The 27,451-nt window shown below is 39.3% G+C and overlaps 1 protein-coding gene and 1 long non-coding RNA gene across 2 annotated transcripts in view; both read left to right on the top strand.

The window, feature by feature from the left end:
• Nucleotides 1-12,032: 12,032 nt before the first annotated feature.
• Nucleotides 12,033-22,787, top strand: LOC122185887. The gene is made up of 3 exons (XR_006180985.1): nucleotides 12,033-12,201; nucleotides 17,478-17,543; nucleotides 22,743-22,787. It is a non-coding gene; the product is annotated as an uncharacterized LOC122185887 (long non-coding RNA).
• A 1,137-nt stretch (nucleotides 22,788-23,924) lies between these two features.
• Nucleotides 23,925-27,451, top strand: part of MICAL2 (microtubule associated monooxygenase, calponin and LIM domain containing 2) — a 120,532-nt gene continuing 117,005 nt past the window's right edge. The window contains exon 1 of the mRNA XM_042881844.1: nucleotides 23,925-24,005. The gene's annotated coding sequence lies outside the window, so the exon portion shown is untranslated. The remainder of the gene's footprint in view (nucleotides 24,006-27,451) is intronic.

A 27,451-nucleotide genomic window follows, 5' to 3' on the forward strand; every position in this document is an offset into this window, starting at 1 on the left:
TTCTGTATGAACGCATTTTTAGATGTGTGTTACTTTCCTATTCAGCTATTTTGTTACACATATGTATAATGTTTCTTCTAGATAATGTCCCTTAATATAGTTTACACTGCAATCCAGAAAGTATTGTTTTAAAATATAAGGTTGAATGTTGTGGTTGCGAAACCAGGAGATTAATGTTGCTAACTCAAGGCAGGCACCGTGGAGACAGGTGCCGTGCATAGTTCTCCATTCGGCTCTGCCAATGCACATTAATCTTGATCTGCAGCATTCCTGCTATTCCAGTCTCGGCCTCTCTTGTGCCAGATCTTATAGTTTATTTATTTGTAGGTATAATAATGTTTTCATCAAAGCAGAAGTTCTTTGGAATGTCTTTTACTCATTTTCAACTTTTGCTCTTCACTCTATTAGTATGCTATGTCTGCTCCATGATTATGAAGGGAAGGGCTCGGACAGGAGCCTGACTGGCGCTGAAGTAATGCCATCGTTTTACATGATCTGAATGTCAAAAGCAAAGAGCCCTGAAGTTAATCATTGCTTACTGTGACTGACTCAGCCTTCCTAATCCTTTTCTGCGCTTAGTTCTTGTCACTGTGCCACTTGACCTGTTTCCTCGGGGCTGGACTATGTACCTTCATCATGCATTGCACAGGGATCCAGCCTAGAAAGGGGAAATTATTTTTTGCAAAGCTCTAGGGACTGTTTTGCTCAGACCAAAACTTGCTGTGGATCTGAGCTCACCGAACATAAGACATTCAAACTCAGGCAGTTGATTACCTTTTGCATCCTGGGTTTCCAACAGAGTCACTTTGCCTTTTAAGTAGAGATGGATATCCAGTTTCAAACAGAAATGATGTTAGCATGCAGTGGTTTTGCCTCTAGGATTGGAAGTAAAAATCCAATATGCTGCCACCACCACACCTATTCTGAATCCACGGGAGGTTACCTCTCTTGCTTTTCATGCCCTTCATCATCTCTGGCAAAGGAATAAAGACAGCAGCACCCTACTGTGTGGTTGATACGTTTGTGCTGCTTTGTGTTAAGTAGTAATGTTTTTGCATCTCTAAGTTACATGCTTCTGCTATATTGTTACTCTCACCACTTTTCTGCCAGCAGGTAGACTGGAATGATATGTTTTGCTCTTATGTACCTCACACTGTGTACTACTATAAGATAAGGGATGATATATGCCAAGTGCTTAAGACAACTACTAAGTGCTAGCTTGCAGTAGACTTCAAATGAACTGGAACAAGCTCTGTAAAAATTTCCTCTGCTTTTCTGAAACTTTTTCCCTTATTGTTTTGTGTGATATTATCATCCTCCAGTAGACCAGATGTGGGAGACAGCCCTGCAGGAAATGGCAACATGCTACAGCTATCTGCCCGAGTGAAACACTGTTCACAGCACTGTTGCTTCTGGCACGCTGTGCTCGGCTGCTCGCGCTGCTTATGCTGTTGGTTCGGTAGGGAGAAGAGGAACTGAGCTCAATCAGCACTTGTACCCATAGGGGTGAGAGGCAGATTGGTTGAGACAGTTCCTTTCCATGTGGGACTGGAAAGTATTGTATCCACTGTCAAAAGATAGTACAGACAACCATCCTTTGGGGTTTCCAAGACTTCATTTGACTACTGCCAAACAAAATTAATGAAATTCAGCGGAGTCATCTTGTGCAAGAGATGCCAGGCATTTACAGCTGAGACTTTATCAGCAAGAGAATTAGTGTAAAGGACCATAAAGTCACTTTGCTGGTATTTCCAGTTTTAAGCAGCAAAAATCTAGGTCTTAGTTCCTTAGAGCATCCAGCTGGTGGTGCCAGATAGTAACTACAAAGGACACTGTATTTTAAACACATGGAATATAAATTGTTTGGACAAGGCATCTTTACAGCTGTTTCTCAGACCTTGAAGTACTGTCCTCTCTTCTATTGGGAACAGCAGGCCAGCTTCTAGAAGCCGACAGTTGTGTGTTTATGCCTTGCACAAAGTGGCATAAAACAAAGTGGCATAAAAGTGTCGCCCTTAGCCTCTCTTGATTATATGAAAACTCATTTTGCATGCAAGGTGTAACGTACACATATAAAAGATGTGTATAGATGTACATGGATTACGTGCAATGGAGGGTCAGGCCTGGGACAATTCCCCCTGCAGTAATATGTTTATTACTTCATTAATCATAGTAACCCTTAAGAACACATACACCTGTTTTCTTGGGTGATGAACATCTTTCATACCTGGCATTCATACAACTTACATGATCTGATGTCCAGGATCTTTAACACGCTTATTATGGCTATTGATGAGTCAGCTTGTGACCTTCTTTTTCGTTGAAGTTCAGTACTTAAAAGTATTTAGCTTGGAAGAAGATACCTGTTTTCGAATTTAAAAAAAGGGATGGTGGGGGAAGAGGGAAAGGAACACTGTGTTATATTTCATTGGCCTAACAGTGACCTATAAAATGTGCTGGTGAGGACAGAAAATGTAATGCACGGATGGCTGCAGCCACAGTTTGTTTTCACTCTTTTTGATATTTGATTATAAAGGTTAAGGCAGGGCAGAGGAAAGGGAGTGCTAGCCTGAAGTGCTAGCTTTTCTGTGGCTGCTTGCCATGTAAGTCAGCATGCGTTTGAATGGGTCAAGTTCTTTGCTGGCAGACAAGAGGCAGTGAGAAATAAACCTTGTTCTTTCAGAACAGTCAATTTTTATAACAAGGTCACAGGCATGGCTACTTTAGGAAGCTTTTTGCCCTGTTCTGGAGGGTGCCCCGAGTCCCTATGGGCCTCTTGCTTCCCAATGAGAGATTGCAACAGACAGCTGCTTGCTCAACAAGTGGGTTTTGCTGAGATAGGCTGAGCGGAGGGCAGAGGGCAAGTAGGACCAGTTGGGGCGGGGGTGGTATCATAAAAGTGAGTCAGGCAGAGTGAGGCTCACAGAGAATGGCACAACTCACTCACACTTCCTCCACTCAGCCTTTAGAACTGGTGGGGTCTTGCCCAATGCAATTCATCCAGGCACTGCAACTGGCATCTTGCAGAGCACAGCGCTCAGATCTTTGGTCGCTGAAAGCAAGCAAGTGGAAGTTACATGCTGAGTGAGCACTAGAAGGAACTAGCTCCAAAGGCATCTACTTGAAGGTTCCACCTTTCCTCTTAACAAAATAATTCCTCAGATTGTCTTCAGAGATGGAGCAATCCCTGAGAAGGGATATTAACTATATTCTCAAGAAAATGTATAGTGTCTGATATAGTAAAATCAATCATGATTGAATAATTCAGTATTTTAAAAATACACTGTGCAGTAGATATCTGAGAGGAACAGCTTACTCCATTCTGAGATCTGTTGTCTAACAAATATGATTGTTGGTGCAGTTTTGCTCTGCTGTAATATGAATATGAAATCTCCTGAAGTATTCCCTGTACAACTGTGGAGGCTAATGATTTACTCAGACTCATTTAGAAAATTATAATCCTCTTCAGAACACTATATCCAAGTATTTCTGCAAATATTTTGGAAGGCAGTGACCGTGCTCTGCTCCACGTCACTCTTGTGAAATCCTGCCATAGTGAAGGGTGGCTACGTGTGAGGCCAGGGCTGGACCACAGCCCGCTTGAACTGGCTGAGCACTTATGGCTTATGTTTGTAGCATTTCTCCAAGGAAGCAGAGAGCTCATTTAACATCTCCACTGTATCCGTTGTTCTTGTCTCCATAGTACCTTCAATCTGTCTTACAAGAACGGGTGGGATGCAGCAGTGGAAGAAATACGGGACATACACTGCCGTTCTTTTATAAACATTGGACATGTTTGAACTAAATGAGCTAGAATGGCAATCTCTAGCTAAGCTCTGGTTGCTCACATCTGGGTTGCGTGACTCCAACTAAGAACAGAATGTGGCTGCTGGTCCTTACGTGCATCTACAGTCATTAACCGTTCGATGAAATCAAGAGGATACGTTGTACCACGAATGGCAATTCTCAAGATCTGTACATGCTAGCTTTTCTCCTAGAAGTTTAGTTAAATGCAGGCAAGCAAATTGTTTTCTTTTTCCTTTTGATCTCTTGAGATTCCATCTTTCAGCCTGCTTGTCTTACTTTAATTCCTTTCATAGAAGATCCCTTTTATCATGCATGCTAGAACTGTTCCATAGGCCTACTTGAATGCCACGATGCAACTAAACAAGCAGTTTGTATAAGCACAAAGTTTTAGAATTTTGTGCATCACTTTATTTTTTTCTATACATCACATCAGTAGACTTTGCAATACAGTATCGTGACTTGTGATATTTTTGTTGTTGCTGTTGAGCTCCAGCTTCTGGACGTTTTACTTTAAAATAAATGTAAAAATAGCTTATGTATCAAGCCCTTGTGGTTGTAGAAGAGTACTTAATAAGCTGCTCAGCTGCATGTGAGCAACTTGGCAGGTAAACAGAAAATTAAAATGCATTTATTTTGGGGAAAAAAAATCTGTTTATGATCAACGATTTTAGAATGCTTGGGACTGGTGGTATTTCACACACAGCTGTTTGTTGTTTATTAGCAGATAAGCAGCAGGGCAGAATTTCTGAACTGAAGAATTTCAGATCAAGAATTTGATTGCTGCTTAGTTACATCTCCTGGCTGGCATCCTAGGCACATGAAAACTTTAAATACGTCTAGAAATGGGACTCATCAGTAGACAATGACTATAAAAGTGAAATCAGTTTTTATGGGCTGGTCAGGTGATCTCCTGCTTATGAGTTCTTCTAAAGCAGGGATATTTGAGCTTACTTAATGGGTGTGACCCTTAATTCCTGAGAACTCCTTGCACTGAACATAATGTTTTAAGGTATAACTTTAAAATAGCATTTGTAAAACTTTTTCTAAACTACAGTTAGTTATTAGTTATAGAACTGGTTTTAAAAAAGGAAAAAAACTTTCAGTTTTTCTTTGGATTTTCTTTTTCTTTTCACACTTTGAGTGGCTTGGAAGGCAACAGCCTGTTTTTGTACACTGCTGCTTTTATTTCAAACTAATAAATTAACATTCATATTTTCTGTTCTAATCTAATTACCATGGCATTTTCCATAGTACAGAACCTCTCTCCCTTGACTCTTCAGTAAGAAGGTGTATAGAAGGCTACATAAATAATTAGTGCTTTATTTCTGTGGGGGGTTTTTCCCAATTTTTATTTTTGTCTAAACTAAGTTTTAGAAACTGGCTTAAAATATTGGGAAAAGTCCATTCTAGGCCTTTGTCCCATAAGCATTTAGGCACAAAAGGGATCTTAATGAACTGGACAAACATTCCATTGAGGAATTACATATCTTTTATTGTATTATGATTTATGTTCTGCTTTTAGGCACTGCTACTGTATTTCTGACTTCTGTAGCTTTTCAAGACCTCAAAATTAATGGTAATGGTATTGAGTAATTAAAGTGACTTGAAGAGAAGGTTTATTAAAACCTTGAATTTTGAAGCAGAAATCTCATAATGATGGAGAGGACTTGTATTTATCAGCAGTGGAATCAATGTACAAGCACAGATGTTTTTAGCTGTGAATTTGCTGGGGAAACTACTCTCTAACAGCAGGAACAAGCTGTTGTAAAGTGGTTTGCATTTCCTAATGTCACTTTCACAGGCATCATATCACTGCAGCCTATAAAAAAAGAGTTGACCCATTATACAACAGCTAGAAATCAACAATAAAATATGATAAGAAGTCATAACTCCTAAGGAAATAGAGCAAGTATTTCTATTGCCAATGGAAGTATTTATTACATGTAATTGATAAAATTAATGGATTTATTTTTACAGAAAGGGCAGATTCTCCACAAGATTAGATTCCTGGTAACGTGCTAAAGGCAATTTCTATATGTAGTGCTTGCACTCTTGTATATTTATACTTAGTTTTTCATTTAGGTAGGAATTTCTAAACACAAAAACCATTCACGCTTTTGCTTTGCCTCATGTTTCTTCCAATAGTATCTTAATCCTGATTACACACTGGTCTATAAAAATAGCAGTAATTGCTGGGGTAGGAGGTGAGTCAATTTTCTTGTGGTTTTGTTTTTCTTCATAATGAAAATAAAAATATATGCAATAACCAGCTTTCATTTCTCAAGTGTAAACTGAGTAAACCAGATGGCAGATCCAAATAGCTAACTTTCTTCTATTTCCAGAACAATTTTCACTTTTCTTTATGTGTTTATTCCTGAATTATTATGTGATTTTATTTGAAAGATGTGAAAGCAACAGAACAGAGCCTTTCTAATGTCAAAAGCCAAACAGAAAACAGGGTTGAAACAATCCCCAGATGGAAACGCCCATAGAGAATTAGATAACCTTTTTAAATTATACAGTATCAGACATAGAAGCGATGAAGAAAATCCTCTCATCTAACACATCTATTGCCTGCCTGAGGTTTTAGAGTGTAATCTGTTTGGACATCTCTTTTACTGCTCAGTTTATTCTTCCTTCTGCAAAAGCACAGAAGGCTTGTTCGATAAATAGAAACATTTTCTCTGAAATTAAACTTCCAGTGCTTTACACAGAATGGAAGTGCACAAACCCACAGCCAACAGTTTTGAGGTGGTCAGGTCAGGGTAGCCTAGCTCTGCTGAGGCCTGTTTACACTGCTTGCTTAGCTTTTAAATTAAAGAGCTGCTTCTATCTTTTAGCTTCACTGTTTCTGAGTTCTTGGTTGTTGCCACAGTTAAAATCCTCACAACGTTTATCCTCTAAATTATCCAGCTGGGATTTAAAAGCAGAAAGAGAAGGGAAAACGTACACTGACTGATGTCTCCTGCTTGATGATTTGGAAGAAGAAGATTTTAAAAAGGAGACTTGGAGGAGGGGAAATGCTAAAATGTCCTGAGTTACAAGAGAGCGAAAAATACTTGTGTCACAAGTAAGACTGCCACAACCCAGGTCCATATCTCTAACAGATGTACTTAGCTTTCCATACTGATTAAAACCCTTTGAAGTAGATAGAAGTGAATAGTTGTGGATGAATTTAAGCTGATACTAAGCCCTCCAATGTTATGTGCTCTTGAGAATGAAGCTCAATTAGAAGCCACTCTAACTTTTACGTTATTTCTGTTGTATCCTTGATAGATATAACCCAAGCTGGAATTCCCTGAATGTTCCAGTTCTGACCCTGATCCTCCAACATCCCATTTAACTACTCACATGATAAAGTTATTTGTAAATGTTAAATCTTTGCAGGATTATGATCTAAAGGAGTATTAGAGCCTGATCCAGCAACTTCAGAGGCCTGCCCTAGATTTTGGTGATCAGTGTATCAGAGCCATACTAAAGGGATTAAGATGCTGCTAGTGCTTACTGAAGATACAGTTTTCCCAAAAGCACAGCCCAGTATTCTCATACTGACACAGCCAGAGTAAGAGGTGTAAGTTTACACATTATATAGTATATCTCACTGTACTTATGCTAGTATAACTCTGCTAGTTTACAGTGGCTCCAGTAGCCTTCATTTTATTTCTGTATTCATAATCCAAATACTTAGCAGTGTAAATATTTTCTCTATATGGCTATAAACACCGTCATATATTTATATACTGTGTGAGGCTATATCATGGAGGAACGTAATATTTTGCTGCTGCCTGTCTGAGATGAGTGGGTTACCTGCTGCAGAGAAATGGAGGAGTTAGGCAGGCTGCCACAGCCCTGTCCTGATAAATCTGCCATGCCTAGAGCTCTCCAGGACACCAAGCCTTTCTCTAGAGAGGGCGGGATTTATAGCACTTAAGAAGCTGATATGTGCTAGGCTTTTGTAAGAAATTATGGGAGAAAACATTACAACTCTGTTCCTACTTCTGGTTCAGAAATATTCTGGGGTCTTTTCCTTCATTTTATATGCTTGCATTTTACTTCTCTGCCTCTCTTGCGTCAGTAGATGTCCACTTCCCTTTATTTCATTTCACTAATGACAAGCAGGACCGGGAAAGTGATGCCAGAAGAGATTTGGCACTTTGACTAGAAGATCAAATGTACAAAATAAAAGTATTCCCCCCCATGGCTTGCAGCTTAACTTCATACTGTGGAATTCATGTTGTGTTGTTTGATTAGATGGTAGTCCTTTTACCATGCGTTGTACGGCCATGCCATTGAAGAAGCTTTGCCCCCCTGAAACATGCATTATTTTGCCTAACAACGCTGGTTGGGAGGAAGCATTTTTTCACTTCTATTTTATGCTGAAGAAGATGAAATTTTATGATGTAATTATGCCACATGGATGTGGAAAACTAGTTGCAGTCAGAGTGCAGTTTCCCTTGACAGATTTGAATGTCAAGTTTTAGGCTGCTTCCTTTCTCATTACGTGACATCATAATGAACAAAGTAATGCTAAGTGATATAAAATCATCATTCTTACATAACATCTTTCATCTCAGGATTTCAAAGTACTTTACAATCATTAATCTATGTCCTTTAACTCAGTAATCACATGAGTAAGATCTCCCTCACATAAAAGAAACATTTCTAAATACTCCACATCCTGTTGAAGAAAAGAGGAGTAGCCAAGTTTACTTAGTGAAGAACTGAGATTAAAACTCCATGCATCTGCTTCATTGCAAGCACCTTTCGTTCTTTCCACTGCATCTGTAGATGCAAAAGTCCCAATAAATACTGAGATATAGGCATCTTATTGCATATCAGAAACCTGGTGTTTCCTGGTTTAAATTTGGGATCTCTGTCTGACGCAGATCTGTTGTGTTTCTTCTTAAAGAAAAAAAATTCTGTCATGTACAATCACAGCTGGTTGTTTATTTTAAAAACAGCTTACTTCACAAGCTGGATTTTTTTCAAGGTGCATTACCTACACTGTCTTATTTGTCAGCAATGTTTGAGATAAGAACATATGCCCAGATGAATAGCCTTCCCCCATGTGAATAATTGCAACAAGAATCTAATCAAATGAGTCCCTTTGTTTAGAAAACACAGAAACCAGGTCTATCAATAGGCAGTAGGATGAGAATAGAGCTCGACTTAGAAAAAGCCTTCAGAATATTAACTGCAAGTCATTAAAATGTTTAAATTCTTCAGAAAAGACAAAATATTGCTGTGACTTTTCAAAATGTTATTTTTCACACTTGGATTTTGTTTGATGGTCATTTGTTTTTTCCCGGATCAGTGGGTTTAGGGCCAGTATAAACTGGGTTTTGCTGTTCCAGAGTTAAGGGTATCAACTCTATGTATGAAACGGGAAATTATTTCTTCTGATTTATGTAACTCCTCTATGAAAATCCCCAATATCAAGTTTTGTTCCTTTGCACAGCTACTGTGCATGATCCAGATCAGCCTTTCAGCCCCCTGAGATGGGTTGCAATAAGAAAATTAAAAGCTTACAGCAATAATTAATACCATTAATAATTAAAAATAAAAAGCTTACAGTAATAATTTATCCCATTAATAATTAATACCATTAATACCATCAATCAAAACAACAAAAATTAAAGAAAAACACAAAAATGCTATATTAAATTGCTAAATAATTGTGAGGCTGAAAACGTGGTTATAAGAGAAGAATATTTTGCTTTAACTATGTCTAAGTTAAGCGCAATCATTTGTTTGCCCTGTTGAACTATCATGAAAATGCTGATGACTCTGAATCACTCATAAAACCTGTCCTGAATCACTTGATGAGGCGTGATCACTTGAGTAATATGATTGAATATTAACATCTGTCACAAGTGGTGCTTACAGAGGACAAGTCTAAAAAGGGCTAGTTTATTTGTTTGTTCGTTTAATCCCTGATTCAGGATTTATCACAACTCCCTAGCAGAGGAAAAGTGACTGTCAGCTCTATAATCAAGCAGAAGAAACACCCTAAATTTGGAAGCAGAAACTAGATACATTCAAACCACAAATAACCTGCAGCATTTTGTTGTTGTTGTTGTATTCTGAGGCAAACTCATTCTTGGTGCAGTTTTCTTTGGCATGCAGAAGCCTCTCTCACACTTGAGCACTTCAAATAAAGACTTAGTTATTTCTCAGATGTGTACTATATTGCAAGCAGAAGTATCTGTTTGAAACTAAGTGAGATTCTTTAGTCCGTGTTAGACACGTAGTCAGATTAAATGATGATGATATGTGTATTTATTTTCCTTTGAATCCCTGTCTCCTACTGGTTGTTAGCAACTTATCCGCTATCAAAGGTGTATTCCATGTGTCAAAACAGTAGAAGACATGGCTCCATTTCTGTCATTTTCTAATTCCACACAAAACAAGCCACCCAGCAGTTATCAGAACCAGTGAAAGCAGAGAAAGATTTTAAAACAAGCCAATACTTTCTGAGTGCCTTAATGTTCAATTTCACATGACTTAAGGTTATCCATTTAATTTGCACTATCGTGTTATTGTTAGATGATGCATTATTGCTGCACTTGAGTGAGCACTAACTCCTACCAGGACAATCACTTCTTAAGCCTCTCTAACTTGACCTGAATCAGTTTATTTAGTTGCACATGACTGTTGTACTGTTTTCCTGCCTTCTCTTAATTCTCATGTTTGTCTTGATTATATAGATGCAGAAAGTTATAGCAAATTACATAACTGAATTTAGAGATCATTTCCTCTTTCTGTCCAGTCTTACTCTTCTGTCATGTCTGAGCACTTTCTGAAAGAACATCAAAGAATATACAGTAAATAATTTGTTGTAAGAAATTGAGTTCTTTTCTTATCACCCAAATACTGATTTAATCCTGTACCATTGTAGTTGGTAGAGGAGGGATAAAGCTAAATGTATGGTAGTCTCTGGAACTTGCTGCATGTACAAAAATATGCTTATGCTGTGTTTTTTCTGGTCAGGAGACAGAATACCATTTATGGGTATTGAGACTTTTTTAAGAGCCAAGTTAGGGAAGAACTTCCTTGGAAAGCCTCACTGTACATCTATGGATGGATGTGAGCAAAGTGGACTCTAGCTGGTTTGCGATTTACATCCATTCTGGTCTTACCATATCAGAATAGGAGTGAAGCTGGAAAGGAGAAGCATAGCAAGTTTCCTTCCATTAAAGTGCATGGATATACACTATATGAATAGGGGGCCTTTGAAGCAATGCTATTGCCTTATATTAGTTTACCTGTTCTTCTCTACTGTATACATCTCATTTCACTCCATCTAGTCTAAAAACTGCTTGAGTATAATGATTTTTTGTTGAATAAAAGGCGCATTGTTAAACTGCTTAATTATACCTTGTCTGACTTGTATGGATTTTCAAATCTTTATTTCCTAATACCTCAAAAGGAGATGCGAATGTCCCAATACAGGCTTATGTGAGAAGTTCTCAATCGATTTTTCTTCTTTCGTTCTTTCCTTTTTTCCTTCCTCTCTGTGGCAGAGCAAAGCCTCAGGCATTCAGACGTAGGCAGTTGTCCAAATCTATTTTAAAACATTGTAAAGAAAAGCTTCTTGCAGCTATAGGGCAGGGGTCACATGTACTTTCTCTGGCTTAGCAGAACAACTTACAATGACATTGTAGACACATTTCTCCTCTCCCAGTAAAGATATGCACAACATAGAACTACAAAGATTTTTGATTTCCAGGAGAAGTCTAAGTTACCTTGTCCCACATCTGATCAGTTGAAATAACTTTGGCTCACAAAAAAGAGGGAGGCATATCTTACCTAGGAATCTGCCTATGTCCTTCTTTTTTTCTTCCTGATTGAAAGCAAAGACTTAGCAAAGCACATCTAGATTTTGCAGTGTTGACAGGAAGCTTTGTTATTAGCATAATAATATCAATTGATATCTGAGGCAAATAAATAAGGAACCGGAAATGCCAGAGACAGGAGAAATCATGACATTGTGTAGATACTGAGATATCCAAAGCTTTGGCAATGCTAGTTCATTGCTTGCACTTTGTGTTAATCTTCCCTACAAAACCCAAGTAAGTCTATAGTGATGTAGAATGGAAGATATTTTAAATCAAACTTGTAATAGGAGTTTGAAGCAGCATTTATGGCTGGAAACATTCTAGTATTTTGATTTTCTTTTCCTTGATGTTTCTATGGTAGTTATCCTTTCATGTTTTTCAGCTGCTTTCAAGTCACTGCTGTGCTGTTGGCTGTGAAAGCAAGAGAACAGCTTCTGCAGATGAAAGGCCAGCGATGATAGCAGTGGAATGTGACCTCGGACATTTATCAGAACGACACTGTATGTCAGATGATATGGCATCCTTATTTTTCCAACCACTTTTGGCCTGGAATCAGGTCAGTACAAGATGGGCACATATATCACCGTGCTGTGCATACATCCATAAATGGCATATCCTTCATTAAGGCTTGTGATAGGAAGTTACTTGTGTTAACATGAAATAACTTTCATTTCAATAGCCCTCCTTTGTGTTGTTATTTACCATCTTCCTTTGTCACTTGCAACATGTTTAAAAGTTTGCTTGAAGGAAACCACTTGGATTAGAGAAAGATCAATTGTTCTGTCTGATTAAAAAAAATAATAATTTTAAAAATGGAAACAAATATCAAATGAGGATTATTTTCTTGCTATTGATCAAAGCCATTCTTCTGATTAATACACCAGGATTTCATAAACTGTGAATGATTATTCCTTCCTGCATTTGATTTGGAAACTATCTGAACAGTAATAGAAAAGAAGCTGCTATAAATTTTGGGTAAATCATGTAACCTCCAAGCTTTGTTCTCCCCATTTGCAATTGAAAATAATGGCAGCAAGGTGGATATGGGTTTGTGGTGGAAGATATGAAGGTGAAAAATTGAAATAGGTGTAAAAAGATTTCAATTGCATTCTCAGCCTGGCCATTTGCTTACATTATGACTATAGGTATGTTATTTCCTTGAACTTCAGCATCTACATCTGCAAAACAGGTCTTGGAGTCCTAATAATGAAAAACTGGCCTTAGTTATGCTATTAAATACTTTTTTTTTTTTTTTTTTTCTGTGGCAGGTGTTAAAGATTTCAGACTTATTTGCAGATTGTGTCCCTCAGGAGATTCCAAAGAGTTGGGACTATTCTGTTGTTTTGTTGGTGCATACAATCTAGGCCTACATGAGTAGGCGGAGCTGTCTCTAAACTCAGTTGAAATGCCAGAAACATGGTGCTTTAGCATCTTGGCAAAACAAAGCATTTCTACTTGTATGATGTTAGTGTAGAGTAAAAGTTTAGTTTAGAGTAGAAGAAATTCTGCGGTTGTTTCTATTATGCTGTGCAGGCACTAATGGAGTCGTTAAAGTTTTAAAATGAAATTGTATGATTTTGGTCATGCTTCTGCTCTTGAATGCAGAATTGAGATTGCTTATTGTTTGGATTCATTTCTAATTTTTTTTACAGAAATATATTCTGGGTGAAACATATTTCACACATATAACATACATACAAACATTAACTAGCATTCATTTTTGTGCATAGAAAATATAACAGGATCTCTGACATCCTGGAGCTGAAAAGCAAAGGTGTTGGTAAATATGTTGAAAATGACAGTATTGTGTTTCTCAGGCTTTTTCTTTTTCTTTTTCTTTTTCTTTCTTTTTTTTTTTTTTTTTTTTTTTTTTTTTTTAATTTAATTTAATGTAAAAAAAAGTAGTAATAATCAAGCACTTCTTCATAACAATTCTCAACCCAGACCTAAGAAGAGAAGCAGGAGGGTTTATCCCTATTACAAATCTTGGTCATAAGCCTGTTTTTTGCTTTAAATATATGACATGGTAGAGCAATTGCATAAACATAAGGCATTTTAGAGCTATTAAATAAGCAGAATATTTTTATTCTTGCTGAATGAGCTGAAGTGCTTCTAATGACAAGGTAAATAACTTCTAACATATTCCTGATCTATTAAAATATGGCCTAGGCATCAGTGTTTTGACTAATATGTCAGGTTTGGAGAATGTTAGTTATTTTCCTAACTGGTATTGATTCCTCAGCTTGTTTGGAGGCCAGGAAGATCCTGGTCTGATTGGTTGAGTCATTTTCTGGTGATTAAGTGGTATGTCTGAACAGGAAACGTATTGCAAAATGCTTAGGGGAGTTTATAAAAAGAAAATGTTTGGAGGGAAGATCATTACTCAGAAAGCAAATTCTACTGATACACGATTGCACAGATGTTGCTTTTTGCAAAAGACCAGCATTTTTATTGGGAAATTGGATTAAAAAAAAAAAAAAAAAAAAAATGACTAAAAAGCACTTTGGTTTAATTACTTAGTAGTCTTTCTTTACATCTTTGTCTTACTCAGACAAATGTGTAGGGAACTTAAACTTCATCATAAACTTTCTTGCTAGCAACCTTCTGCTTTCAGGTTCTATGTTTTTGATTCCAAGAATACATATTTCTTTAATGTTATCCTTACTAAACCAACAAAATCCTTATTTACTGTGTGCTTCCTTTGTGCTTTCTTCTGTGATATACTATGTATGTCATGTGTCATACACATGGAGGAAGCAAGGAAGGGGATGCAGGATATTGACATTCCTCAGTTAATACTGCTTCAGTGTTAATACTGTGATACTTTGTTAAATTAGTGAGTTGCCTTAGATGAGTTTCTGTATCATTTCCATAGTTTTCTAGAACTATGACATGTACTCGCTTTGTTCTTCTGCAAAGGTAAGATAACACAGCCAATTCCTCCTTATTCCTCCTTTCAGAATAGCATTTTAATACATGCTGAAAACAAAGTGTATCAGAATGCTATACAAATCCCTTGAAGTCAATGACTTTACCCACAAAACCATGTTTTGCTCCCTCTTCAGTTAGCAGCAATGTTAGGATCACTATCTGGTCATGTTACAGTGTAACTCACTGACAAACCTGATCAAAAGGAAGTTCTGTCATTGTTTAAAGCGGAGCTAGGTTGTTAACACAGGAAAAAAAAAATATTGCGGACAACTAAGGAAAGTAAAATCAAATGTTCCTAATTTACCTAATTTAGTTGGATCCAAAGCTAACTGAAGTCAGTGGGAGTTTTTCCACTGACTTCACTAAACTTTGCATGTTTGTCCACAGAAGTGCTAGGAATAGCCCAGCCAGGCCCTGGGAGAAGCTCCAGCCCCTTGTTCTCAGCTGACCTTCCTTTGCCACAGTGCAGAGCTGTTAGGGTGACTGTCCAGCACCAAGAGCAGGCTGAACTAAAACCTGAAACCAACAATTGCTGTTGGAAAATCCTTACTAAGAAAGAAAAAGGTAAATACAAATAAAAGTAAATGGTAGCAATATTATGGGTTCTCTTGCCTCCAGGCAAGCACCTACAGATTTATACATAGTGACATGCAGACATTAGTTTAGTTTAAGATGCTTACTGATGCTTTGTTGACTAATGTTTTAAGCAAAACAGAAGGCAAGGGTGGGTAGCTTTCCAAAATATGAGTATATTGTGGAATAAAAAGTTCATACAAACTTCCTCTCTGCAAGCATGGAGTAAAATATACATGTTAGCTGAAGGTACTACTGTGCTCTAAAGATGTCCCTACTCTATCACTGCCAGAAGTAAGTGATAAGAGCAGTGGCAGGGCTCCTGTTGGCAACCATGCAGTTAACGTGATCCTTGAAAGATGTAAATCTGCATGAAATTGAGAACTTTTTGTAATAAGAAGTTTCACCTGTGAAGTTTTGCAGAAAACCATTCTCTGACACAGTCGGTTAAATAGAGGCTGTATTTTGCTGAAATCTGAGTTATCTGTGTATGTCTAAACTTATGTTTGTTGTCTGACAGCAAATATTTATCATTGTGAGTGAAAGTAAAAGGTTAGACAGGGATCTTAGATCACCAGGAAGTTCTGTGCCTGCTCTCAGGCACAGATTTTGTTTGAACTTTGTGACATCACTGGCTTTTTTTTGTAATACCGAAAGTACCTTATAGTTTTTAGCTTATACTTTGTTAAACAGTATGTTGTGATGCTGGATGCTTCTCTTTAAGCAGCTGTATAATTGCTGCACACTAAGAACTTGCAAGAATGTGATATAGCCCTTCACAAGCAGAAAGAAATGTGTTTACATCAGAAAGGTTGAGTGGGGAAGACTCTTCAGTTGTGCTGAGTTTCATGGATCACCCTCGTGCATGAATTTTAAATAACCTGTTAAAGTGCATTTGAAAGAAATGCCAGTCCTGTGAACAAGGTGGAATGCTCACACAACAGGCTGACAGACTAGGTTTCTGCTCAACGGGATTTCCTCAGGGAATGTGGCAGTTGCTAAATGTTTTCATTTCAGCTGTTCCGAAAATGCACTTGTGCACAGGCTTTGTTCCCCCCACCCTCCCAAGTGCTGCTCTTACCATTCCAGAGTTCAAAGTGGGTTTTGCTCTCTCTGTTCATTCAAGCTCCTCCCTCACCAGCTGAAATCTGCTCTGGGTATGCACAAGCAGGAAATGTGGAAAGATGCCAACTACTCTGTTGAGAAATTTGCAGATGTGCAGGTCCTTTTTTTTTTTTTTAATTAAACAATTATTATTTTTTTTTAATAAAAATAATTTTCTGGCACAGAGACTAGACAGCTATTGGCAGATGATGCAACTGCAAAAAGGTCTCTCTTTGACATACACTTGAATGTTTAAGGTTGCTAATGTGACATGTTTAAATACCAAATTATGGAGTTCATAATGATATTTTACAGGTTGTCAAGAGCAATAATTTGCTGTGATCCAGTGAGATCACATGAGCTAAGAAAAACTGAGCAATTTAAAGAAGGCTGTCCAGCAAGCCTTCCAGTGTTACTTCGGTTGCTGGTGGCATTTCATGAGGTGACACCTCTCTATCAAGTTGTAAGCCATCATCAAAGTGGTGCTAGGAAGCACGGCATTGCAGAGCCTGATATCCTGGGGGGAAGCAATAGTAGGGGCTTTTGGTAGCACATGGCTCTTGCTCCTGAATGTCAGTGCTTTGTCAGAGAGTGAGTTTCTCTTGACAGCAGAGACAGTAAGACCAAACTCTGCCTGATACGTTTGTGGAAAACTGTCAGTGCTGGAAAGGGACCAGTTTAACTGAGAGAACTGAAGTTGACTAAGCTTGAACAATCTAATTATCACACAAGGTAAATGGCTCTAGGCTTCATTTAAGAAACCAGGGATGAAAGAGTGGAAACAGGAATAAGCCACATTTTTTCTGCGATCAGATAAGAAAGAGAAACCATCAGTGCTGCGTGGCTGAATACAAAGTAGAAAAACTGAAGTTGCACTAGGAAGTTAAAAAGCAATTAAACTTTCAAGAACATATTCCTGAGCAGCAGTTTGGGAGCACTGATTTAATTTTTACCCAGAAATACAAGAATTCCAATTTTTGAAGGATAACTGAGGTGGATATAAACTATGGAGCTATAAGCTATAGAGGTAGAGACATACAACTTACAACTTTAAAACACCAGATTTAAGGAAGCGTCTTTTTTGTGTTTGCACTGAGGGTGCTCTATGAATGCCATGAATATCTGCTTTAACAATTGTGTTGCTATGCTGCAATTTGGCCTCCAGTGAGAACTGTGGAATCCTTGTTTTTAACAGAGGTCTCTGTCTGTTTCTTGCTCTTACAGTTGATTGAGGACAGAAGAAAAGCTGGTTATTGGTTTAAATGAATATGGGATTGACTCTAGCACAAGGTAGGACACTGAATGGAATTTTCTTTTTTTGTCAATAAGCACAGTAGCAAAAAAATGTCAGTAAGCATTTTTCATTGAGCATAAACTTACCTTTTGAACCATGACAACTTACTATTTCTGAACAAAGTTTACAAATAGGGATGTTTGTAAAACAAATACATCAGATTGGAACGAAAACCTACAGATGAAGAAAAATTTTAGATGCATCAATACTATTTTTGCTGAACTATATGTAACCATAATATGCACAGCTTCAGCAGAACCTATAGATCTTTGGTTATTCCCCTCTTACTCTTTCCCTATCCATATTATTCTGAAAAAAAAAAAAAAAAAAAAACCACCAGCAAATATGAGAGCAAAAATGACAGTGACTTTAATTGACATTTCCTAGAAAATCCAGAACATGGCAAGGAACTAAGCAAGTTGTAATTATACATTGGCAAGAGTCCTAATTAAGACATATCGATGAAATTCACAATGAATTCTTTGCCCAGACTACAGATATGCTCTCAGGTTGCCCTGAAAGAGCCTCCAAATATATCATGGCTAAGTGTAAGGCTTTTGTAAAAATGCTGCTGGTAAAGGGCATTAATGGTACATAACTCTTGTTTCTTAGCAACTTTATTTTTCAAACAAAGTGGGAGCTGGATACATATAATTGATTTATTTTATGCTGTCAAGATGGATAATAATGTACAACAGACAAAGCAGACACCCAACAGTTGCTGATTGTTTTCTATTATCTCCATAGAGCAAGTAAGAAACATTTGCATAAGATAATTTTAAAAAAAGAACTGATCTTCCTGCTGGCCATTCCTCTCTGGCTAAGCACAAGAAATGAGGCCATCTCTTCTCCAACACAGCGTAACGCTGCAGTAGTCAATAGAAACTCCTGAAGCAAACTCTGGAATTAACAAAGATGGTAGCTTCCTCCCTGAGAATGAGAAAAGGGGAATTTACCATTCAATTTCTAGCATGGGTATGCTCAAGAGAATGGACTCATTAATGAAACACAGTAGCATGGACTAACTAGGTATGTTTAATTCAAAAATGAAGAATGAGAGAACCTGCCTGAAACCAGGAGCATGGCAGTTAGAAGTACTGTAGTTCCATCCTTGAGCTAGGAAAGTCTGCCTGAGCGTTCTGAGAAACAGTAACTTTCCAAAATTACCACCAGTATGACTATCTGTGCACTCAGGCTAAACACCATGGTCTTCACTGGCTCACACTCTTTCTTATCTTTCTTCCACTAATGACAGTCAGTGAAGACTTTGTTCAGAAACACCCACAAAGCATAAATAACATTTAATTAAATAAAGTCTCTGCTAAGATTTAATATGCTAACATCAAAGCATCCGGAAAGCAATCTCTGTCTCTGACAGAAGGTTTCCCACAGACAAGGAATAATGTCAGGTACTTGCTGATGACAATCAGAATTGATAAGTGTATCTTCACAGAGCTTCATGTTTTTCACTGACAGACAGTCACATTCTAGGAGCTATTTTCATGTGAGTGCATGCCAAGCACTCACTTCTATGGTTTTGGGGATTTTAATTTGTTTGTTGGTTTGCTATTTCTTACTGTGTTTTGTTTTTTTCAATTCCCCCTAAATCTTTTATCACATACATGTTTATTTTCCTCCTGATATAATCTAAAGCAACCCAGCTGGCTACTTAGCATTGTGACATCTTCTAAGTAGCTGACAGTTACCAGCTCATGCGGATGTTTTAGCACACCAGCAAAGCAGAGTTTATTTACCATCTGTACACAGCCTGCAATCATTTGGCTTGGAAGACTGTGTATTAAGTTAAATTTCTTTATCATTCTAATTGACATTTAAGTTTCATTTTGCACTGCAGAGTCTTAATCTGAAATTGAGTATGACCGAACTGAGAATACATTTCAGGAAAGGTGTTAGCACAGCAGTGCAGGAAGGAAATCTTATCAGCTTTGTAGAGCTTGGTTGGTTAGTTTTACAGAGATTCATTTGTCAGCAGAACTGGAGGCAGCACAGCTGCAAGAACTAGCTAGGAAAATGTGGTCTAGTCCAAAGCGTACTGGAATCCACGCAAAACAATGTTTAATTACTTGATCCTTTCCTCTCTAATTTCTGTTACATCAGTGAGGTGTTCAATGGGAGGATAAATACATCTATGCCTTTGATATTCTTTCATATGCATTTCTCAGAGTAGTGATTTCTGTGAAACACAGCAGAATCAAAACTGCATTTGAGCCCAGAAACTCAAATGTCAGAAATGAAAATATAAAATATCTGCAGACTAAAGCCCTTCGAGTACAGATGATTTGGCATTAATAAAATTAAATAAATAAAATTAAATTAAATAAATATCATATTCCTGAGGGAAAGCATCCAAATATACCCCTTCCCTTTGGATGATTACATATTTTAAAAGGACAGGAAAAGGAAAAAAAATGCAACTGTTTATATGATGACTGCTCTGAAAGTGATGCCTCCTTTTATTACATTAGCCCACAGCGTCAAAGGCAGATGTTGGTGGCACAGCAGTAGAGGTGAACCTCCTCACCAGCACTCCATTACGTGTTGGTGCTGTGGCAGATGGCAGCAGAAGGGCACTCTCACAAAATGGTGTCTGACATGGAAGTGCATATGAAGGAAAAGTGTGGGGTTCTATGATAACTCTATTCCTTATGAAAATCAGAGCTATCTTAGCGCTAGGCTCATTCTTCTGCTTTCAGATAAAAAACTTCTAGATTCATGAGCTGAAGATTTTGAAGAGGCTTGTGCTGGCTACTTGCAGACAGATTGCAGTTACCAAAGTGTCTAAGAATCAGTTAATTCAGAATTATATGGGAAGCAAGAAGTTATTCTGCACTCAGATTTTGTATGATTAATAATTCTGCGTCAGTAAAACCCATTCTAGCTTCAGGGAGATTTAATCAGCAAAGAGGTGTTATTCAAAAAGTGAAATTTCCTAGATTTGTATCTGTAAAGTGTATCAGACAAACTTTGTTTCCTTTCTATGAAAATATCAGAGAAAACATTCACGTATGGAAACAAAAACAAACCCAACCAACCTAACAAACACAACACCAGGGATGGTGTTGGAGGATAAAAGACTCATCTCTCATCTTTCCTAGTTCATGAACTTGCTGTTGACTGTGGGAAGAAGGCTAGAAAATTAGTTAGGTGTGTTCTATTGGTACTTCTCTCTGTTGTGCTTTTGTTTCTGGTTTTGTTGGGGTTTTGTTGTTGTTGTTGTTTTTAATTAAGTAGCAAGGATCCTGTGGAATGGTTTAAATATTCACTGCTTACCAATGAACAGTTTTTAAACTCTGCCTCAATAGACAAGTATTAATCTGCTAATGTGTTTAGAAACTTGAGCAGAGATGCTGCTTATAAGGTGTCTCACACTGGAGTCATTTCATTAAGGGCATTATCTGACACATTCAGGCTCGGGTAGGAAGGGCTATTTCCTGCACATGTGGTAAGAAAATCCAGCTATTCCACGCTCCTGGAAAATCATGCTCCCACATAAAGAAATTAGCTTCCTTTCCTTAGATCTGCTTCCCATCATCTGTAAAGCAAAATTCCTTTAAGAGAGCCACTCTAATGGCTTCATGTGTTCATTTAAAAACAAAAACAAAACTCCACAGTATTACTGAAAGAGAAGACATGAAAATTTGTATCAAAATTTGTAATATTTGTATAACTACTGATTCTCACCAGAGATGAATATGATGACAAACTTCAAACTATGAGCAGGAAACCATTTACACTACCAATAGTGCCCTATTATGGGATGTAATAAAGTGTCAAGGTTTTTACCTTCATACAAGCATTTCACCCTCATGAGCTTTCATGAAGTAGTCTTATTACCTTACCCTATAGACCACAAACCAATATACTCAGTGTACATGCTGGACTTGCTCAAAGGCATAAAGGGGGTGAGTGGTGGGGAAATGAATTCAGCACAGTCTCCCGAGACACAGGCTGCAACACTAACAACCAGAGCATCTCTTTTGTTTAAAAAAGTAAGAGTTAACTTTGAAGAAATCCATAATTAATTAGAAAAGATCAGACAGAACATTTAAATACCACAAGAAGGACTTTTATTGTGTCAGATATGTAGATAGTATTATATTTACAAGAATTTGAATAGATAGGCTTGCACATGTCAGGAAGGAGAGTGCTTTATATAATAAGCCACAGTGAGGGGATGAACATCCCACAGCAGTTAGCAGGCATAGCTTTATGAGTTGATAAGGCTGGATTGTTTTTCATAAGGACTATTCTTACTCCTATCCTTTAAAAGGGGGTGAACAGCCAAGCGTGAACAAAAAAAAAAATGTACAAAGCAGCTGTGCTGTTAAAAATACTGGGTTTGCAACTTGGTTTTGCTGGAAGGGGAGGCCCTGGAGCGCCTAGGGAAGGAAACCCTTAATGGTTGTATGTCCTGCACTTCATCTAAGTGAGGTTAGACTACAGTAGTCAACAGAACCACAGGTAATGGCAGATTTGTAGCTCTTGATTAGTATTTACTAAACTAAGCTTTAGTCAGTGAGATTAGACTGTATCTAAGCTATGTTTTCCTTTGGAAAGAGGTGGGTGAGACTATGAATAAAAAATTTCTTAAGTCCAATTAAGTAATATCTCATGAAACATAACTTAAAAAGATGTTTATGATTAGAATTAAAATTAGTAAGCATGAAGCATACGTTCATCTTCTGCCATTTTCAAAGGCCAAGTATTTAGACAGCAGACACGCAGAGTGTGGTCATTAGAATAGCAAGTCCCTGGTGCATGCAGCCCCCTACATGCCTCCATTCTTCAGGGTGTGCTGACACATCCTGGAGGCATTTGGCAGGAGACGGTTACTTTATGCTTAGAATCTTCTGACGTGAGTGGAGGGAAGAGGAGACCTGGTAAAGGTGAAGAGATACACAGGAGGTCAGTGCTGTAAGCATCCTTCCTAAAGAAGGAAGTTTTAGAATATTTTCCAGGAGGGGTTAAATGAAGTTTGACTTAGTATTTTCCGGGTTCTCTGTAGAAGAAACTTTCTTCCACGTGGCTCTCAATGCTGGACTGAAGCTAGGAATGCTTTCAGTCAGCCTGATACCATTTCTTTACTACACACCCACTCTCTGCTAACTACAGATTACCTTTTCTGAAAGTTTGCCAAGAGAGTTTTCTCACTGTTTGTTCTTGTTTTCCTCAAGGCTGCTGAAGATCTGCACTCTTTCTGATAACGGGATGATGAGCTGTACCTTCTCTTTTGTTGTTGTTGCTTTACTTTTATCACTTTAAGGAAAAAGTACACATACTCTCCCAAAGTTAAATAAGCCAGATAAACATACTGCAACTCAAAAGTTAATGACCGAATAAAAGCTAAGTTCAGCCAAGCAAGACTCATGAAGCTAGAAGACAAATTTCAACCCAAATGAGAGAAGTTTTGTTGTGCAAAGTACCCTGATGCTGACAAATGATTTCAGAGGGTTGGCTAAATGCTCAGCTCCTTACAGACTGTGCGTCACCAGGCTGTGTGTGGATGAGCAGGGCCACTGCTCCTCTGAGTGTTTTCTCCCTATGTTCTCCCAGGCACAGGGCAAGCAAATGTGAAATAGGTCAGGCAGCTCCTACCGTGAGAGCCAAGTGTCCTGCTCCTGCAGGCACCTCCCAAGTCGCTCAGGGTAGGTGGCTGTGAGGCACATGTCAAAGCATTTATGGGTGCTGTCAGTTACCTACAAGGAACTGTATGGTCCACTGAGGTTTTTTATCAAACGTTCAGATACGTGCTTTGCCTGCAGAGCATTTCCCCTTCTTGCTGCAGCACATGAAGTGACTCCTACTCGTTTCTGGATTCTTTCTTTTTAGTGAAACCTCACTTCCACATTAGCAAGATGGTTGTGTTGATCAAAGTCAAGCAAGTGTAGCACAAGTAGCATTAGCTCTATTCTGACCTTTGTTTCTAGTAGTTTTCCATGTACTCGTAGGTTAAATCTTTCTGATATATAACAAGCCTTCAGCTTCCTCAAATACCGAATCTAAATAAAGGAAAGTCATTTCTGAGTTCCCCATTTCACGCTCCGCCGGACGCAGCGACGGCCTCCCACTTCCCCAGTTCACAGGTGCCGCCTTCACGACGGTCCGCACGTGGTGCGGGAAGGAGGAAAGGAGGAAAGACCTCTCAAGCTGAACGCGGATCCCGACCCGAGCCCGCAGGTGGGCTCCCGAGCGGCCCGGGTCCGCGAAGCCGCGAGGGGGCGCGGCCAAAGCTCCCACTGCGCACGGCGGGTCCATGCACCTTGCTGGAGGCGCGGGGCGCCCGGCGCGGTTCGCACGGGGTTGGGGCTACCGGCCCGCCTCCTCCCGCCCCGGCCCCGCCCCGGCCTCAGCCGAGCCGGGACGAGCCGTGCCGCGCGGCGGGCAGCGTGCGGAGCGGCGTCTCTACTGGCGGTAGGGTCACGCTGCGGGCGGAGCAGGTGCGGAGGGGCTGGGTTGTCGGGTGGCGTTGGCAGCTCCTGGGACCGTGCCGTGCCGTGCCGTGCCGTGCCAGGGTGCGGGAGGGTGCCGGTCGGCTGCTGGTCGGCTGCTGGTTGGGCGGCTGAGCGCGGTGCCAGGCGGGGCAGCTCTGGGGCTCTCGCGCTCGGTCGGAGGGAGACGCAGAAGAAGGAAAACTGGTGGTGTCTTCGTAAGTATGCCGCGATTAAGGCAGGAAAACGCTTTCCGAACGTGTTGCGGCGCTGAAGTGGGCTATTAGTTTGGACGTGTCCTGGTGAGTGTACTAATGAGCGTAACAACACCCCTCCCTGCGCACCTTCTGGTTTAATTGAATATGGCATCTGCTGGGTCTTCGTCTGTGCTTTGAAGTATGCCTTAATCTACGATAGTAATTGTCTTGTGTTCCTTGCTTCATTTTGAATGTGTAAATTCAGCATGTAATTTGAATTCATGTAGCTGGCCGTAAGTTGGCTTGAGGACTCCTGGTTGCTGGTTTGCTTGCCCCAGGCATATATGGTTGATCCAGTATCAAAAAGTTTTCAGTTCCCTCCTAACTAGCTTATCAGGAAGGATCTGAAGGGCTCTGCTGACTTGAAAAACCGTTTACAATTGGCAACCTTTTTGGTGCTTTCAGCCAAAATGCGATCTGAGTGTGGAATCCAAACTGCATTCTTGCATCTAAAGATGGTCCCTGCAGGTCAGAATTGAGGCGTGCTGGCATAACCAGGAAACTGCATATGAGTGTGGGTGGGTTTTTTTGTTGTTGTTGTTTTTGTTTTTGTTTTTTTTCCTTTCTTGCTTTTGTGTGTGTGTGTGTGTGTGCATGCCTCAGAGACTCCAACTCTTGTAACAAGGCAAAGTAGCAGTGTGGCTTCATGCTGCCCAGGCCGCACTGGGGTGCAGCTGCCCCCCTCCCCCCTCTCCTCCCCTCTGACTCTGCTGTTGGTTTTGAGGAAGTTCTTAATCTGGCGCTGTGACTCAGTGTCCTAATCTTTAAAACGGCTTAATAAGACTTGTCACACTTGCCTCCCAGGGATATTAACATGTAATTGATGTTCATGAAGTACTTCATCAGGGAGAAAAGAGGGCATCTTGCTTCCTTCATTTCGCCATTCTATATTGGTTGCTAAATATATTACATGGGTGGAAAACAGATTATCCAATGACCAACTGGCATTCATGTCTCTTATCATATACATGAGCACTTCAAATACGTGTTTGCCCATGTCTGATGACTTTGAAATACTTGTTTTTTTCACTGAATACTACAGGTTTTATTCTTTCTGGAAGACAGGTCATATGGAAGCTCTTTTTTTTTTTTTTTTTTCTGCCTATTATAAGGTCAGTAAACGTTTTGAGAATTAAAATTACACTGACTCACTTAACACTCAACACATGGTTGATTCAAGTCTTTCTCAGACCAAGTCTTATGTTCAGTCTTGTTTTCTTGTCATGTTTCACTTATTTATCAACTGGAAACATGAACAATAATTTTACCATTCTCTGCTTGAAAGAAGTTGTCTTTAAAACAAGCCCTGTTTTTATCTTTGTACCTTGTATCTTCTTACTTGCTGCCCAGAGCAGTAATTAGCAGCTTTGCTCTCCTGACTTGAATCTCACCCCACCTCCTCCTTATCACTGTTGCCTCCCCCTGGGGCAGATAGCAGTCTGCAGTGGCAGCAGTGCAGTGCTGGGATCACCAGCAACAATTGCTGGGGGACATCAGGATTCTTTAAATCAGCTGCTGTGAGGTGGTCACACCTACTTGTAGCACTGGTGTAATGGTGTTTTTTCAGCTCAAGCCTTGGATTTGGAAATTTTCAGTCCTTTCCCAGAATCTTGATTCCTGCAAGGCTGTGTGCTGGGAGGCTGTTCTGTGACTGGGCTGATTTGCCAGGTATCAGCACGTTCACTCGTGTGTTTCCTTCTATTTTGCCTTTCAGCAAAACATGTTAAGGGGTTAATACCCCTTCATGTTAAGTAAACATATTGAATTAATACCTAATAGGGAAGGCTTTTAAAATGCTGCTTGATGTTGGCAACTGCTGTTTTCTTCATATGACTTGAAGAAGGAACTGGAAGTGCAGCTTATAATGCATAGTGAAGGCATGAAGTTCCAACAGAAAACTGAAGGATGCCACATTCAAATTCTTCTTCCCCTGTGGTCTGCAGCAAGCGGCCTGACTTTTCCTGTCTTGCCTGTAAATGTGGGCAAATCCATCAGTGGCTTTGTAAATGTTTTTTTAAAAAAAAAGAAAAGAAAAAGGAAGAAAGAAAAAGAAATACTCTGTTCTTAATTTTGTATTTCCTTTCTTTGTTGCCTTATTGTTAACCTGAAGATGTAGAGCAGTATGAAATGTCTGATATTGTGGTGGTATTTTGAATTAAATTTTAGGTATTAGCTATTTGGAATTAAAATTTTATGTTGCCCGTGTCTCATGAGAAATGTGGAGATGAGAGCCCTTCTTTTTGGGTGCAGGAAGCCATAAATGAGAGGTGAAGCACGTTCACTGAGAAAGCAGCTAGCAATCAACTCTTTCACCTCTTTTAACACGTACCTTGTATCTGCTCCAGCTGTCTCACTGCTTTGGTATTTTATAATTAGTATCTTGAAAACTCAAGGGAAAACTTTGAAATGCTATGTATTTCCCACTGGGACTCTTCCACGTGGCTGTAACATTTGTTGTGAGACCTTGGTAACGTGTGTCTGTTCCTCAGCCGGGTTGGATTCTCCTGGTGTCAGCAGGAAATCTGGCTTTCTACTGGAGGAGACCATACTTCTTAGGAGCATGGTGTGTTTTGATTCCCTTGAAATGAAGTTGATGTCAGGTGACTGAAATTGAGGTCTGCCTTCCTATGTGGCGCTTCTGTTATTTCAGCTTGCTCTCGTGTTGTGTCCATAGTCAGCGAGTTACAGGATGGCTGAGGATGGCTTTGTGTGTCTGTACAGGCAGCCTGGCATGCTTGTATATGTATAATACATAGGTACTTGTAAAATATACACTTACAGTGTGCACTTTGTACAAGAGCAAATTGTTTTGCTATACCTTTTCAAGTTCTTTTTGTTTGAAGAGTCCTTGTGTACTTGCCATAAATTTGGAAAATGCAGCCTCTGCTCTGTGTCTGGCAGCCAGGCTGCTAAGGAGGGGGGGGGGGGGAGGCATGCTGTTTGGCTTGCTTGTCACCAGGACTGGTTTTAGAGGTGTTTATGCTGACAGATTGACTCCTTCAGAAGTGGTATTAGTAGTTCAGGGTATTCCAGCACCAGAGGCTAGACTGTTTCCAGAAAATAGAGATATTCTAAATTAAGGCCATTAAGTGTCCACTGATTCAGTGACTGCAGATACACAGTTAATATTGTATTGTGACACATTCTGGAAATGGCTGGGTTTATTTTTGACATGGAGAAGATGACTAAGAATAACTC

This window comes from Lagopus leucura, unplaced genomic scaffold (genome assembly GCF_019238085.1).
Source record: "Lagopus leucura isolate 7727_CA_CO unplaced genomic scaffold, USGS_WTPT01 Super-Scaffold_100033, whole genome shotgun sequence".
NCBI lineage: Eukaryota > Metazoa > Chordata > Aves > Galliformes > Phasianidae > Lagopus > Lagopus leucura.